Here is a 17,246-nt window from a genome sequence, read left to right on the forward strand (position 1 = left end):
AATGATCCCAGAGGAAATCTAATACTTCTGAAATGTGTCCAGATGGTGTCATGTCTAAAGTACCCAGATAATAATCCTTATATTTGGTAGAATAAGATCTCCAACTTCTATATGCATGTTCTCCAGTACTTACAACTCTAAAAACGTAGACAACAAAACCATAATTTTGATTACAAGAAGAATATATTAAACTGTCTTTTTCCATTCACTTAAACAACTAGGGTCCAGCTGGGTTCATCCATGAAAGCCTTTCCATCTGCAAAAAGATTATGTCTTAGAGTAATAAAAAATGTTGATTTCATGAACTGAAGACAGGAGAGGATGGCTTACAAGGTCATCATTAAGCTGGTGATAGGTGTCTAACTGATCAGATAATAAATCCACAAAAAAAAAGTTTGCAAGGCCCTGTTCTTTATAAAATACTTAATTTATCAATGTTATCCTGACATAGGGGCCTATTACTAATCACATTAGTTCTACTGACTGTGAATTAGCCACACGTTTTTGGCTAAGGGAATGGTAATGCACTGTGATGAATATGGTTGCTCTATTATCCAAGGATTAATGGCCTGATTGACAGCCCACTGAAATGAGAAAAAAAATCCCTTTGGTTTGGTTGGGATTTGGATTAAATACTAACAAAATATGTATTGAGGAAATAGGCTATACATTATTTTGTCTTGCTCCGGAATTAAATTGAATTATACATTTCTTCCTCTGTAGATCACTGCTGATAATTTGTAGCAAGATACCAAAGAACTACTTTTCCTCTATGTTTTTTAGAGCAGAGCTCATTTTGCAGCAGATGGCTTATGAAGAAAGAGCTGGACCATGTAAAAGTGTATTGAGTTTGCATGGGGGAGCTACTTGGATGGCTTCTGACAGAAGCTTCAAGAAGCTTCCCCCATGTCCAATAAAACCAATGCCACCCAGCTCCAAGACAGACCCCCTGCTGGCCAAGGCCTGAGGCCATCAGTGACAGTGGTAGCACCTCTGGGATAACACAGCTAAGAAGGGGAAAAAGTTTCTGGAGAATGGCAAGTGCAGCTGAAGAGAGGAGTGAGAATATGTGAAAGACACAACTCTGCAGACGCCAAGGTCAGTGAAGAAGGAAGGGGAAGAGGTGCTCCAGACTCCAGAGCTCAGATTCCCCTGCAGCCCATGGAAAAGACCCTGGTAAGGCAGGCTGTCTCCCTGCAGCCCATGGTGCAGCAGAGATCCACCTGCAGCCCATGGAGGACTCCCCACCAGAGCAGGAGGATGCGCAGAAGGCTGTGATCCCATGGGAAGGCTGCTCTGGAGAAAGCTATGGGCAGGACCTGTGGACCCATGGAAGGGACCCATGGAAGGTACCCACGCTGGAGCAGTCTGTTCCTGAAGGACTGCATGCCATTGGAAGTACCCACACTGGAGCGATTTGTGAATAACGGAGCCTGTGTGAGGACTCACATTGGAGAAGTTAGAAACCTAGTGTCATAGTACGGTTTAGGTTGGAAGGGACCTTAAAGATACCTAGTTCCAACCCCCTGCCCTGGGCAGGGGCACCTCCCACTAGACCAGATTGCTCAAAGCCCCATCCAACCTGGCTTCAAACACTTCCAGGGATGGGGCTTTCACAATTTCCTCGGGAAACCTGTTCCAGTGTCTCAGCACCCTTACAAGTAAAGAATTTCTTCCTAGTATCTAATCTAAATCTCCCCTCTTTCAGTTTGACCTCCAGTTTGTGGAGAACTGTCTCCCATGGGAGGGACCTCACGGTGGAGCAGGGGAAGAGCGTGAGGAGTCCTCCCCCTGAAGAAGAAGGAGCGGCAGAGACAAGGTGTGAAGAACCGACCACAATCCCCATTGTCCATCCTCCTGCGCTGCTCCTCGGGGGGAGGAGGCAGAGAAAATTGGAAGTGAAGTTGAGCCTGGGAAGAAGGGAAGGGTAGGGGAAAGGTGTTTTAAAATTTGGGTTTATTTTATCGTTACCCTACTCTGTTTTGATTGGCAATAAATTAAATGAATTTTTCCCCAAGTTGAGTCTGTTTTTGCTTGTGATGAGAGTTGGTGAGTGATTTCCCTGTCCTTATCCCAACCTGTGAGTCTTTCGTTGTATTTTCTCTCCCCTGTCCAGCCAGGGTCAACCCACCACAAAAAGCAATCAAATATATCCACAACACAGGAATTTTCAGTTTTCTAGGGATAGCTTTTTTCCTTTAATCTAAAAAAAGTGATATACATTATAAGCTGTATAATGAAGATGAAAACATAATGATCCCCAATATAAAACCAAGTTGCTTTTCAATTACATTAAAGCTCATGATAATTTCATCTCTTTTACAACACGTTTTACAGAAATCAAAAAGCTTCATGAGAAAGCTTTATGGGAACATGATGATGACACAGTGTTCTGATTCTGAATCACATCCTTTTCTTTAATGAATCAAATATAAAGTGGAAAATACACGTAAAATACCAAGAAAAAATTAAAGCACTAAAAATAAGTTCACCAAAGAACTAAATGGGAATAAAATGAATCAAACCTTTATTAAGTAGACAAATGCCATGCAACAACTGCCTTAACCAAATAGACTAGAGAAAATATCAGAAAGGCCAATCATGGTGATCTCAATATTTGGGAAGTTTGCCATTTGTACCTTTTAGATGGTAAACGTTAGGGGTGAAGGGGAAACACTCAAAGGCTAGGAATACCGTCTTTTGGCACAAAAAAGAGCAAAGGGATAAAGAGAACGCAAAAGATGACAGCATTTGGATAAAAGCCAGTCATATAAAGATATCAGCATAGAATAATAGAAGAGACTGGCAGACATCCCAAATCAATTAAGGAAGATGACTACAGCATAGGCCAATATACTTGCCTCAGAAAGCCTAAGATACAGATAACAAAGATTAAGAATAAATACTAAAAAAGGAAAAAAATGTGAATTTGGGGAGGTAGAAGGCAAATGAAGGAAACGCTAATTAAAAATCAAAGGATGGCACAAATGTATTGTGATCTCACTAACTTTGTTTCATACCTCTGTATGACCAACACAGGGTCTCAAATTCCTGATTATAGACTGTACCTAAGACAATAATTCAGTGGGTGTGCAACATATTGAGACACCTCATCCTGCAACCAGGTAGACTGTCACTTGAGGTTCTGTGCTCCAGAAATTTGTGTAAGCTCCAAAAAGCTTAATCTACTCAAACTGTGAGATATCCTTACCAAACCAGGCGTGTCTAACATGATGGATTTCCATTTTTTAAATGAATAATATTTAATAGAGATGAACAAAAAACTAGAAATAAACTACTCCTGGTTGTACATAAGCCCAAAAGGCCATTTTCATCACTCCCTCAGAAAGGGAAAAATGATCACCTTGTCTATCTTAAAACTCATGATGAAGGTAAAGTAACCTGTAAATGCTGCGCATGGTAGTTCAACACACATTAACAATTGGTTACTTGGGCTACAGCTAATAATTACTTACTTGGACGACGTCTGATGGCTGGCAATTGCATTGAGACTATCTGAAAATACAAACCAATTGACAGGAAGTAAAGCTATTGTAATCATCTACCGTTCGACTTCTATGAAAAACAAACTAATGTTCCTGATTCAGTTCTTTAAACTATAGCTCCTTTGACTGCAATTATGGACTGAATTCCAAGCTAAGAAAACACATCTTCCTTGAATTCATTTTTTTCATTGTGCTTCTCAAATATCTAATATAAGAGCAATGTTTCTCATTTTTCATCTCAATCTCTGTTTACACTATTGAAAGCGTAACAGAGTTAGAAGGGAATTGTCAGGCAAACAGAAATTGTCCCTTACACTTCATTTGCTTTTTCTTCTTTGCCTTCTGCAACAGAATTTAGAAGAATGCATTATTACTCCTTCTGCAGAGAGCCATTGTCCGTATTTTTTTTATGAAGACACTAAGAAAGTACGATACAAAAATGGTTAGACTGTAAATCATAGATTGGCTACCTGCCTCAGGTAGTCACAGGGATAGTTTACTGGAACTGGGTTCCTTTTCATCACTGACTAGATCTAATGATGAACATAAAATAGGGTCTCTCTCTTCTGCACAGTGTGTGTGTGTACGGGTGGTTCAGCAAATAACTCTAACAAACAGTAAATAAGCAGTGCTGTGTGGATAGGTACAAGTGTCAGCTGTAAGAATACACTCCAGATAAGCGCGTAACTTCCAATACAGAATCTTACACAAATGAACGCCACTGTTTTCAATAAATTATTATAAATTAATATAATATTAATATCTTAAATAAATTCCTTCTCTGTTAAAACTGTGAGATTTGATCAGAGAGCGTTCTTTGAATGCTTTCATAAAATCTGCAGTAAACCTCTTTTATCTCTTTTTACCTAAGAGCGAGCCTGAATGTTTTGCCCTCTACAAATTGTTCTTTTCAGATCTCAGTGGCTCGGCTGATTTTGTTCCAGATTAGTTTACTTTGAGAGCTGACTGAAGACTAGAGCAGCAGATTCTGTAGTCCTGAAGTTTTAAGCAAGGCTATTTCTTTCATAGGTAAATATTTGTAGGGTTCCTTATTGGAGTTTTTGCTTGGTGTCAGATTTGTACCACCACCACAATGTGCTCAGACTAAAACAGCTGTCTGCATATAACTTTCACTGTGTGCCATGTCACCTTTCGACCATGGAAATTTGCATAGGGAAAATTCAGACGTCAGATTGCTGAATACAATTCATTCCCACCACCACTGACTTTTGAGATAAGGCAGCTGCCAGTATAGTCATACAAATAGCAGATCTCTCCAAAACATCTTTCCAATGCAGTGAGTATTATTTACTTATAATATATAAAAATATATACTTATTTAATTACTTATAACATATATAAATATATATCTATATAAAATAATGACCACAGTCCTTATTTAAACTGAGAGTGGGGAATGGCAGTAATGCAAATATGCCTAATCATGTGCTGAATTGGGCAGTGTTAATGGAATAACTAAAAGGTTCATGGTCCATTTCTCCTCTCCGTTCCCAAGTAAATTCGCAGCTGCAATAGACATACAATTGTAATGCCTGGATATCTGGATATCTACTGTGGCTGCAGATGATGCACTCTTCTGAAAATCGGGTCTCCAAAATTAGTAGGCAATTTTGGAAATACAGGTCTAAATCGGTTTTCTGGTGTCCTGCAGTAAACTAAATCAGCTCAGGCTTAAAATTCATGACTCCAGAGCCCATTTTCAATATGTTAGATGTTAATGCTATGCCTAGGAAGGTCACCAGATTCTCACACACTGTTCAGTGGTTTCATAATGGCTAATACGAAGCTCACACGATCTACCCCTGCTTAATGAAAGTTTCCATTGTGATGCAGCCGGTGTGAGCCTACAGCAGAGCCTCTAACGCCTGATCCTGCTGACTTCCACCATCCAGGGCAGCTTCTGAGCAAGCAAAGTGCAGATCAAAGGAAGCTAGGAAGGAAAGGCAACGGTCACTAATGCTGTTTGGTGAGACTGGAAGACTTCTTGTTGCTCATACAATATCCCTAAGACTTACACTTGGAGGACACCGGAAAGATACTTCCCAAGTTTGACGTAAACTGTGAATCAAGTGGCACAACAACCTCCCGCCAAACACTGCAATCACTGAGATGTTTTAAGTGACAATGTTGCACAAACAGTTTTAAGTGCTTAGTCAAGGTCCTTCTCCTTTTACACAACCCTGTAACATCAGCATGCAAAGTCATTGCCCCACATGCAATGGAACAGTGCAGCTTTGCCAGGAAGAATCTGAGAGAAAATTTTATTAGACATTTTAACCTACTAATTTAAACACAAACTTGGCTACCATTTGTTTCCTGATAATTTTGTGGGATGTGACAATGGACAAATAATTTTAACTAATGTTTTCCCTATCTCCACAGCGTGAACGTTAACAAACACCTAGCTAGCTTCCACAGAAAGGCTCTGATTATAAAAACTTTTGAAAATGCAATGTCCTTACTAACTCCAGAGGAATGCTGAACAAAGAACTAGAGCTGAGACATTCACAGGCTTACAGGGCTGCCGTGCAAGCTCTGTTGCCTGCCACAGAACTGAGAAAGTCTGGAAGTTTCTCAGGGAGAGCTGGTAAACCCACCTATTATTAATTTGCCCTTCTTTCCTTCTATAAGACTCCCTTTTCAAAATTTAACTGTTTGAACTGAAACGAAACATGCCAAGTGTCTGCCTCAGGCTGACGTCCTTTCATTCCCAGAGAATAACTATTATACTGCTATTAAGATTGCCATGCCAAGCTTTCAAAAGGCATTCTGTGCAACCTTAATTTGGTCCCTTGTGCATATCTATTACAAAGCCAACTAACAAATAACATGATCAGAGACTATTTTTTCTTATAGAGTCTCTGCCTCATTCAGTGCCCAAAATGGAGGACATCACAAAAGGCAGGATTCACTTGTCCTTCCTTCACATATCTGCAGCCCTGATGGCTACACCTGAAATAGTCACTTTGGGCTTCCCTTAGTGTCAATGAAAAAAGAAACAGGTACTTAGGTACTTCCAAGGTGCAACTCACCTTATTCTTAGACGGACATCTAAATCACATGAATCCTGCTCAAAACCTGCCATTTTTGCCTATGTTACAGATGTATCTATGGTTAGATGCAGGATTATATTTGGCAGAATATACAGAAGGCATTTAATTTGGGTGCTACAGTGTATAGTGAAGTACATCATCATTCTCTTTCTCACATGGGACTGGGGTGCAGAGAAAGATTATGGTAAATAGTTTCCACTAGTTGTAGATACTAAGATTTATAATGCTTGGCATTATATAGCACTACACAGATTCAAGAAACAACTTCTGTTAACTTAAAATACAGTTATGCGTGCTCTGCACTTCTTCACGTCAGACCCTACTGTCTCCAGCTGGGCATCCAGAAAATGAGAAACACAGCACTAGAGACCAGCTGTGAGGAATCTGGTTTACGTCAGCCGTGTAGCAACATCCACTAACAGGCGGGTGCAGAAACCCTTCCACAGCACTCAACTGCCTTAGGGATTCCGGTTTCTTTTCCATTCACCTCCTGCCACACTCACTCTGTAACTTTCAACTCTGTAACAAATGAAGTAAAGGTTCTACAGACTATCTCCCTTTGTACTGCAAAATCATGGTTCATCTCCCCCATTAAGTGTACCGAATCCTCTGAAAAAAGTAGTTTGCACATCTAATAATTAAAGCATATGTCCTACATATGTAAAAGGAGGCTGAATTAAGATTCAAAAAGCATTTCATTTCTGAAATTTTGTAACTCTTAGTTTCTGTGATTGTTCGGGCTGAAATTTGTCTGCCCCAACTTACGCTTTCTTAAGTTAGACATCGAAGTGAGCCAGCAATGTGCCCTTGTTGCCAAGAGGGCCAATGAAATCCTGGGCTGCATAGGGAAGAGTGTGGCCAGTAGGTTGAGGGAGGTCATTCTCCCCCTCTGCTCTGCACTGGTGAGGCCACAACTGGAATACTGCATCCAGTTCTGGGCTCCCCAGTTAAAGAGAGGCAGGGAACTACTGGAGAGAGTCCAACGTAGGGCAACCAAGATGATTAAGGGATTGGAGCACCTCCCTTACGAGGAAAGGCTCAGAGAGCTGGGGCTCTTTAGCCTGGAAAAGAGAAGGCTGAGGGGAGACCTTATCTACGTTTACAAGTATCTAAAGGGGGGGTTGAAGGATGTTGGAGACTGACTCCTTTCAGTGGTTTCCAGTGATAGGACGAGGGGCAACGGGCACAAGCTGGAACACAGGAAGTTCCATTCAAATATGAGAAAAAAACTTCTTTCTGGTGAGGGTGACGGAGCACTGGAACAGGCTGCCCAGGGAGGTCATGGAGTCCCCTTCTGTGGAGATCTTCAAGACCCACCTGGATGCAGTCCTGAGTAATGTGCTCTAGGCGTTCCTGCTTTAGCAGGGGAGTTGGACCAGATGATCTCTAGAGGTCCCTTCCAACTCTGACAATTCAGTGATTCCATGAAGTCTGCGCTAATCACCCATAGCTGCCTTACAGTTGCTGAGGAATAAGAAAGACATTGGAAGGGGGGAGGGCAAGGTGAACTTGACACTTCCTTAGATAATTATGAAAATGGCATGTTAAGCATTCTGTTAAGCAGATTAAGCATTCTGGGGTGGCACCTGTTTCTCTCACAAGCTGTAAAGAAAGCCTATGGTGTCTACATCAGTTAGCCTTCTAATTTTTTTTTCCTAAGTCTACGCTTAGAGCAGATTGCTCCTACATTTGTTAATACTTTAAATAATATATCAATATTATTTACTTTAAATAATACATCAATATTATTTACTTTAAATAATATGTCAATACTTTAAAATGCCCACAATGACTGTAGGTGTGCACAAATCTTTCTTTTGTCTTTTTTCAGTTCATGTTTTTATCTCATTCTACCATTCCAGAGGCCACTGGAGAGGCCTCAGTATTTAATTTAGAAAGTACTTCTGAATGAAAATGGAGCTAGATAAATGACAAAATATATTTTACTTTACATGCTACTTCTTAGGAATGCATTGAATTAGTATGCTTTGTTGGGTTCTCCCCCGGGAGACTGATTTAGTCTAATGATAGTGCAAGGTCATTAGCACAGTATCAGCATAAATTCTGCTTAACCAATGCCAGGTGGTTAACTAGTTTATGTTAATGTGTTGTGTTCATAAAACTGTGAACTCAACTCCTCTGTATGACAACGTGATCAGAAAAAAGAGTTGGGCAGCCTGAATGTATTCCCACTAATTTGGAACCAGAGATAAATCATTTTCACTGCTGCTCCTAGGAGAAGCTGAAGACTCTCATGCATTGCCAACTAAAGCAGATTGAAAAGATTATTTTTTTTTAACAAGCAGATTTTAAAAAAAACATATATTTAAAAGAAACAAGTTAAAATATGCTTAATGTGCTTTCTGCAACACTTCCAAATCAACTCCATTTGAAAATCTGGTTGCTTATATATTGTACTCTGTTGTAGATGGGTTCTATTTTTGGTATGATATAAAATTACCTTCTCTGAAAGAAATAAAGTATAAGCACAGAGTGCATTTTAAGATATATAAGGCTGAGTGTATGGTGCTGCATCTTGGTCAGGGCAATACGACCACCTCTCCTATGAAGACAGGCTGAGAGAGTTGGGGTTTTTCAGGCTGGAGAAGAGAAGGCTCCAGGGAGGCCTGTTGTGGCCTTTCAATATAGAGAGGGGGCTAATAAGAAAGGTGGAGAGAGTCTTTTCACCAGGGCCAGTAGTGACAGAGCAAGGGGCAATGGTTTTAAACTGAAAAGAAGGTAGGTTTGGATTGGATATAAGGAAGAACATAGGTATGACAAGGGTGGTAAGACACTGGAACAGGTTGTCCAGAGAATACCCCATCATTGTGGATACTCCATCATTGGAAGTGTTCAAGGTCAGGTTGGACAGGGCTTTGAGCAACCTGATCTAGTCAAAGAGGTCCTTCCCATGCCAGGGGGATTGGACTAGCTATCTTCGAAGGTCCCTTCCAACACAAACCATTCTATGATTTTATGAGTCTATGATTCTATGACACAAGCTCTGGGAGGCAGAGTTTTGAGCCTCAGAGTTTTGAATTTCTGACCCTTAGGTTTTGGATTTGTACATTTAATGGCCCAGTTGTTGACTATGAAATGACTGAAAAGGCTTCATTTTTCTATATCTGTGAAATACAGGCATGTCAAGAGGAAGTATGACAAGTTTGCTTTCCAAGCACAAAATCACTCACGGTATTAAGACTGTCAGCAATGTAAAAGTGATTCTTCATTGTGCATTGTGCATTTCTTATTGCAAATCAGAATTTTCCCTATTCATAAAATGGTGTGGAAAAACTCTTGAGTGGGAAAGAAGACCAGAAAAAAATGAAGCTGAGGTTTTTGGACAATCAGATTTACTAAGCATCTCCATTGCACATGTGCACCCAGACCTCAGATGAATGAAATTACTGATGCAGGAAAGAAAAAAAAAAGTGCAGAGTCATGGCTCAGTGGTTTTGAAACATTGTTGACATGATAAGTAAGTGGTGTTCTGTAAAACTGCAAACGAAGGATGAAAGGCAAGCTGTAACTCAGGAGGATGTAACTCTGGAGGACAAGGAAAAATTTTACTAGAAGGTTCGGTCCTTATAAAATCCTGAAAATATTACAATAAATTTCTGACCATCTACATGGCTGAGGAGAGAGGACATTGTATAGGACACGTGTCTGATGGCTGCTCACAACTTCGACTTTGGGGAAATTGAGATGGAATCTTTAATCAATAAAGGAAGACATTTGATCTCTTAAATATATTCTCAACTGAGCACAAACTGCAAACAGTAGATGACAAGATCATGTGTCTTCTTTCTGGTGCCAAGACACAAGACTTTGAGAGTTCAGCATCAGGGGACATTTCAGTCTCTACAACATTCCTTAGATGGTATGCTCTAAGTTGTTTACAAGACAATAACTTACAGAATTTGAGAGTGTTTCCATAATGAAAATGTGCTGGAGAAGTAAAAACGCTCAAGTCAAGTCTCTCCTGTCGCAGAGGAGAGAACACAGAATAGAGGGAATATCTGGGCAGGATAACACACAGTGGAACCTACACCATACTGTTCTCTGCTTTACTAAAACTGGATGCTTTATTTCTTAAGTAATCTCTACAATATGCAGAGAGAAACCATGAATTATCATGAGAAATTTCAGTCTGAAACCTCTGATCCTAGAGATCTCAGGCTACCAGTAATAAAACATTCCTAGAATTTCTCTAAAATCCTGGGTGACAGTTTTCTAACTCAAATATGATATATCCAAGACAAACAAAATCTGACCTCATTTTGACAAGTGCAAAGGAATCGATCACAGAAATAACAAGAGTGATTAGGTAGAAGTTACTGTGGCTTGAGGACAGCTGTTTTGCAAAGTTCTGACAGTATGTTCAGATCATTTGTGTTCAAATGTTTTGAAAGATCAAGCAGAGGATCCGATAAACTGTTACTGTTCATACACAGTACAAGATCCAGAGGGAAAAAAAAACCCTAAATCTTTAAAAATAGTCATTAATCATTTCAGTTACTTAACACTGATGTTGGGGGATTCTCTGCCTCAAGATATGGTAAAATGGAGTTTCTTCCTATTTTAAAATCAAGTTTTGATCTTTTTTTCTACAAGATACCCTCCTAACTCTTGAGAAATCAAAGCCGGAGGCCAGACAGCAAAGCACTTTGCTTATTTATGCAAGAAGTCAAACTACATTGTGTCAGAAAGGTCTCTACTGTCCTTTAAATGTACAAACCTGGGAATGGGGATACAGAAGAAATGTAATCTTTTTAAAAGTATTATTTTTTTACTAAGAAAAACTTATGAGAAAGCATAGCCCATCATTTTTAAACCTGAATTTAAATCTAAATGCTTGTTCTACTGATATTGATGGGGGGGAAAAATCCTACTTAACCTCAGGAGGGCAACATTTCTTCTTTCACTGTGGTTTATATTAATTTTTTGAAAGCGTGACTCTGCATATTGCATGTACACTATATGTCAACTGGCCCCATCAGCAGGTACCAGTGGGAGAGCATGAATGATATAGTAGTTTCTCAAAATGTAATGAATGAACATGTTCACCTCAGGACATCCTTTTTCTCTCCCTCCCTATGTGTGCATCAGGGGTGCACAATTTGTCTCTAACACTTGCAGCGGAGAAATAGCCAAAAGTTACATTCATCCAGAAAAAGCCATTTAAGAGTTGGGAAGAGAAGCAGGTGTTCACTGAACGGGAGAAGGGCAGAGCATCCTGCAGCAGTGCAGACACCAGAGAGAAAACCAAGAGGCTGGGTACATCAAAGCTGCCTGCAGCTGTTCTGGGCCAGACAAGGGAGCAGGCACAGCTGGCTGCTGCGGGAGGACGAACAGCAGCACCGGGTGTGGGTCTGTGGCCCAGATCTAATGTCCAGGGGGTTTTAACATGAGTGCCCATGAATCACTGCCAAGTTTGTAGTGATACTGGGCAGCAGTGCCCGGGCTTCCATTTGATAATCTCAACACTTGAAGTGATCAGTTTCACTGGGGATTTTCTCTGAATGTTGTTGAACTGCTGCCTGGAGCTCAGAGAGTAAATCTGGGCCCAGGTTCACTGTGCTGTGCTTCTCATCTTGGTATCTTGGTGCCTGTGGGATATTGTGATTCACTTAGCAGCACATGACTCTTCCCTTATTTTCTGATTCCAAACACATAATGGTTTGGTCTACCTTTTCCTTGTATTCTTTTGGTCTGCCATCGTAGTTACATTCATTTACTTAAGATGCATATTTAGCAGCTGTGAGATGTTTCCCTACCCTACTCTATCCACCTCCGCTAATTCTCAAATCATTCACAGATTATAAACTGGGGGATAGGGTCATTGCCATCACTCGCCTGCCCGCCCATATAATAGAAATCACAGTGCTGCCCTAAATTAATCCCTGGAGGTACATTTTTTTAGTTGTCATTTTCCAATAAACTGCAGAACCACTTAGAAATTTCATCTGTGGCTTGTAGTATGGTACATATAAACATGCTTTTCTCTGTCACCCTTACAAACCTTTTAGAAGTGATCAATAGACCGTGCAAGATCCTAAGTACAGCTTGAAACTACTTGACTGGTTTTAGGAAAACAGGAGAGCTTGCCTTTCAAATTTTCAGTGATGAAGAATACACAACTTTGATACTTCCATGGCTTTCCACACTGAAAAGTATGGCTTTTATTTCTAATCTTAATTCGTCTAACTCCAACTTTCACCTTGATATGTCATTGTCCACTAGACAGAATAGCCTTCTAGAATCAATATCCTGCTTCCGGGAGGTAGCTGCGACCTCTCTGATTTTCTCCTTGACAAGCTAAATGGCTCGTGATTTTTAAGCTTTTCCCTGAATGGCATGTTTTCAACCCCTAGCCAATCCTGCGGTTTTCCCCTCAGTGTTTTTCACTTTATCATGGTCCTTTTTTAGACTACATCCACAGGAACTGGACGCAGCAATCTAATAATGACAGAAGAAAGCACAATGCCTCTACTTTAATTGATATAGAATCGTAGACGTATAGAATAGTTTGGGTTGGATGGGACCTTTAAAGGTCATCTAGTCCAACCCTGCCGCAGTGAGCAGGGAAATTTTCAAGTAAATCAGGCTGCTCAGAGCCTCATGCAACCTGACCTTGAATATTTCCAGGGATGGCGCATCTACCACCTCTCTGGGCCAGAAACCTCTGCCAGTGTTTCACTACCCTCAGCATAAAAAAAATTACTCTTTGTACCTAGCCTAAATCTTCCCTCTTTTAATTTAAAACCATTAACCCTTGTCCTATCACAAGAGACTGCTAATAACTTTGTCCTTGTCTTTCTTATATTACCCTCTTTAAATAAACATCCAAGGATCCCAGTGATCATGCACAAAGATCTTGGGGTTTGCTACTTAATCACCATATTTCCAATGTTCTAAGGGATGGACACACAGGACATCTGCTCCATGGGCAAACTGCATGACACTAAAGCATCTCCCAGCCAACAAATGATAACTGAGAGGGGTACAGCCCATTGACTTCCTTGATAATTCACCCCTATAATTTTTTCTGCATCGATGCTTTCTAGAATTAACTACTTTATCCACTAACTCTAAATGTATTTGTTGTGTGTGCTTTCTCCATAATCAGTGGAGAGAAACTGATCTTCCAGAAAACAATTTATCCCATCCCAGCAGAACTGTCTAGAACCACTGGGCTAGAGTGCCCTCTGATGGGTATCCAGTTGTCTCCATGAACAATAAGCACCTATGAGACTGGTTTACACCAGGCACTTTCAGAAGACTGAAATGAAGTGAGATGGATGCCACAGGAACTGGGTAGTGTTGCCATTGGGTACTTTAAAGTATAAGCTATGCCACGGCTCAGCTTCACAGTTCTACCCAGCATTTACATGTCTATCTCCATATAACACCATCACTATAAATCAGCCTATTATTCCCCTAAGGTTTTTGTCATCTGCAAATGTCATGAGTAATGACTGCATTTTTCCCAGGTCACTGTTGGAAATGCAAATCAATGCAGAAGCAAAAAATTAGCCTAAGTGGGTCTCTCACGCAAAGAATCCATTTAATAATGTTTCCTTTTTTAGTAAACATCTTAAAACCTGTCATTTAACAAGTTTTGAAAACATTTAGTATGCATGACTTTCATTTCATATGATTTAAATCGCGTGGTACCAAGTCAAATGCCTTATCAAAGCTGTAATTTGGTGCTATTCTGTTTGTCAACCAGATTTCCAAGTTGGCATGATAAGATTTTCTAAGTTGATTAGCATTAATTATATTATTTTCCTTTTAATTTTTACTAATTGAGTCTCACATCAACTGTTACATTGTTGTGTCAGGATCTTAGTCAGCTGACGGATTTGCAATTACGTAGATCATCACACTTATACGTCAGTATGTCCTTTTATGTAGTAACCATGATTTGCTGTAGGTCTTCATACAGCAATCACATGGTGCTTTAAATTATCCCAAAGCCTTAGAATACAGATTAATCAATGTACTAGAATGTTCTCCAGAAAGTGAAGATCTAGTGATCTGCTCATAAAACTGACCATAATCCAAACTTCTCACACTTTGACATGGGGTTCTACAACACCTTACTATAAAGATACTATTTTGTTTTGTGGTGGGTTTACTGCTTTTTAAAATGAATTCAGGAGCTGTAGCAACAGTCATTAGAATGCAGGCTTTTTTACAAAGGTCTGCCAATGCATGTCAGTCTTGCTGCTCTATCTCAAAATCTTTCTGTACACTCGACATCAGTGGAAAAATCTGGGATTTTTTGATACTGGGACTAAAAGAAATATCTGATAATTGATAGAGCTAGGCCTCTATTTGGAACCCCACAGGAATATCCCCTGGATGTTTTCTGACCTGAGAAAAAGACTCCTCCCTTCTGCTACAAAAATATTTTTGGCTTCAGAAGAAAGATGGCGGCAGCATCCCATGCATTGCACAGGGAGAAACAGAAACGTACCATGAGTGCATGATAGGCGTTATACACAGTTCCTCTTGATACGTACCAAAGCCATTGGTGGTGCAATCCACTTGCCTGTTTTCATCACTGTCTAATTTATGAGGCCCCAGGCTGTTTTTCTTGAGAATTCTCTAAGCAACAAGTACCTCTGCTGCAGAAACAGGAATTTCATCTTACGCGCCACAGCAGCATGTATTTTTTTGTAAAGAAAAAAGAAGAAAAAAACGTACTGAGAAAACCTCAGTTCTGTGCCCTGGTCAGCTCGAGGAAGTTTAAACTTAACAGTCTTTATCAAGCCAGGGAGCACATCGGCCAAACAGCTGGGGAGTGTTTTAGGCGAAAGCCTTGTGTCAAAGCTGGGCCTGTGCAGCCAGGGAGGCTCGGGGGCAGAAAGACACCCCATGACTCCAGCTCCAGACCCAGCTCTTGGGAAGATGTGTGGAGTTTATATGAGAAAATCCATCCAGGTAAACTTGGGTACAGAAAGAGGACCAGCCTTGGAAACAGTGTCCTTTCTGGCATGAATTATGTAACTGCTCAGATACTGTCAAAACACCTTTTCCCAGCCTTCTGGGTGGAAGATAATCTGTCCTTCTTTCGCTTCCTCCCCCACTGCCTTAAAACGGCCACTGCCCACCCCCAAGGGAAAACAATTACGGGTTTTGTTCCCTGAGTCTGAGAGGGCCTGAGGGCACTGAGAAAGGAAAGAGTTCACCAAGGGGTTGTGGTACAGGTCAGTACCTCCTTTTATCTTAAAAGGTCCTGCACTGAGAAGAGAACTAGGTAGCAGAGAAGAGAGCTAGGTAACCAGGAACCTATTGATGCTTTCTGTCAGTTCCTTGTAATGTGATTGGAAAGAAGCAGGCACATTGACTGGATGCTCAGAGGACATCTTCAGAGCTTCCCCTATCTCCACTTGCTGTATCTCCTCTATTTGACTTTCTCCTTCTCTTAGGATGATTGGATTGGCCACCCTCCTTCTGTTTGCTCAGTTTCTCCCCCAAAAACGGCACCTAAAATGCAGGCACATCTGCTCTCAAATGGAGCACTGTTGGAACCTTTCCATTATCTACCATGTGGGAGCAGGATTAGGTTCGCTGTCAGTTTTGGGGAACAGGAGAGTGATAAAGAGCCATGAATTATGCATGACAGAATTGCACCCTACTAGTTCCTTAAGCCATACAAGATGTTCCAGTCCCATTGTCATCCCAACGTGCTCTTGGAGATGTTTCATACAGCCAGAGGCAGTCCTCTGAGTGTAGCAGGACTCATCCCATATTGCTGATACGGCACCGTATTGACATTCTTCTTCTACTACTGGGGTGGTGTTTCATGTTGTTAAATGTTACAGCATGTTACAATTCGTTAGGCTGGCTAAGACTATATGGAATTTCTTAAGAAATAAACTGAGTATGTAATGATTTATTAGACAACTGTTGAAAACCTGATCGTTTTTTTCTGTGTCTTCACCTGATTATTTTCATTGCAGCTAATGGAAGGAAAAAAAGAGTATTAAAGCAGCAATCTGATCACAATCCCCACATACCTTACACCCAAACTCTTGCAGGCCGTAATATAATCTTTTGATACCTGACCCAATTCAATGAGGGTCTAAATTATTAGGAATTAACTTTTTATGAAAAGCTTTGGACAGTGCTTGGTACCACGACAGAAGAGCCTGGACATTTCTCCAAGGGGCCACTGCGGCTTTTCTTTAGCCGGTGTGTTTTCACCGGTCATTCCACCGAGTCTCCTCACCCACCCCGGTGCCACCCGGTGACTTTGAGCCCTTCCAGCCCAAGGGATCACCTCGATGTGGCCACCGAGGGCCACGGGTGGGTGACGGGACGCTTGGCTGCGTGGCCTCTTTGCTGGCGCGGAGCCCCCCCGGGGCAGACGGCTCCTGCCGTGCCCACCAACCGGGGGTGCCGGCGGGGCAGGTTCACGCCGCACCGGGGCCGCCCCCCATCCCCTCGCACCGGCTCACGGAAAACTCACGGAGGGACGGGGCAGCGCTCCCGCCCGCCTCCCTCCCCCCTGCCGCCGGGCCGCCCCCTTTCCCCGGGCCGGCGGCGGCTCCTGCCGAGCGGAGCGGCTCCGAGCGGCGGCGGCGGGAGGTGGAGGCGGCGGGAGGTGGCGGCGGCGGTGGCCCCCCCCGTTGCCTGCGAGGTGGGGGCTCGGCGC

The sequence above is a fragment of the Calidris pugnax genome, unplaced genomic scaffold (genome assembly GCF_001431845.1).
Source record: "Calidris pugnax isolate Ruff unplaced genomic scaffold, ASM143184v1 scaffold20, whole genome shotgun sequence".
Taxonomy (NCBI): domain Eukaryota; kingdom Metazoa; phylum Chordata; class Aves; order Charadriiformes; family Scolopacidae; genus Calidris; species Calidris pugnax.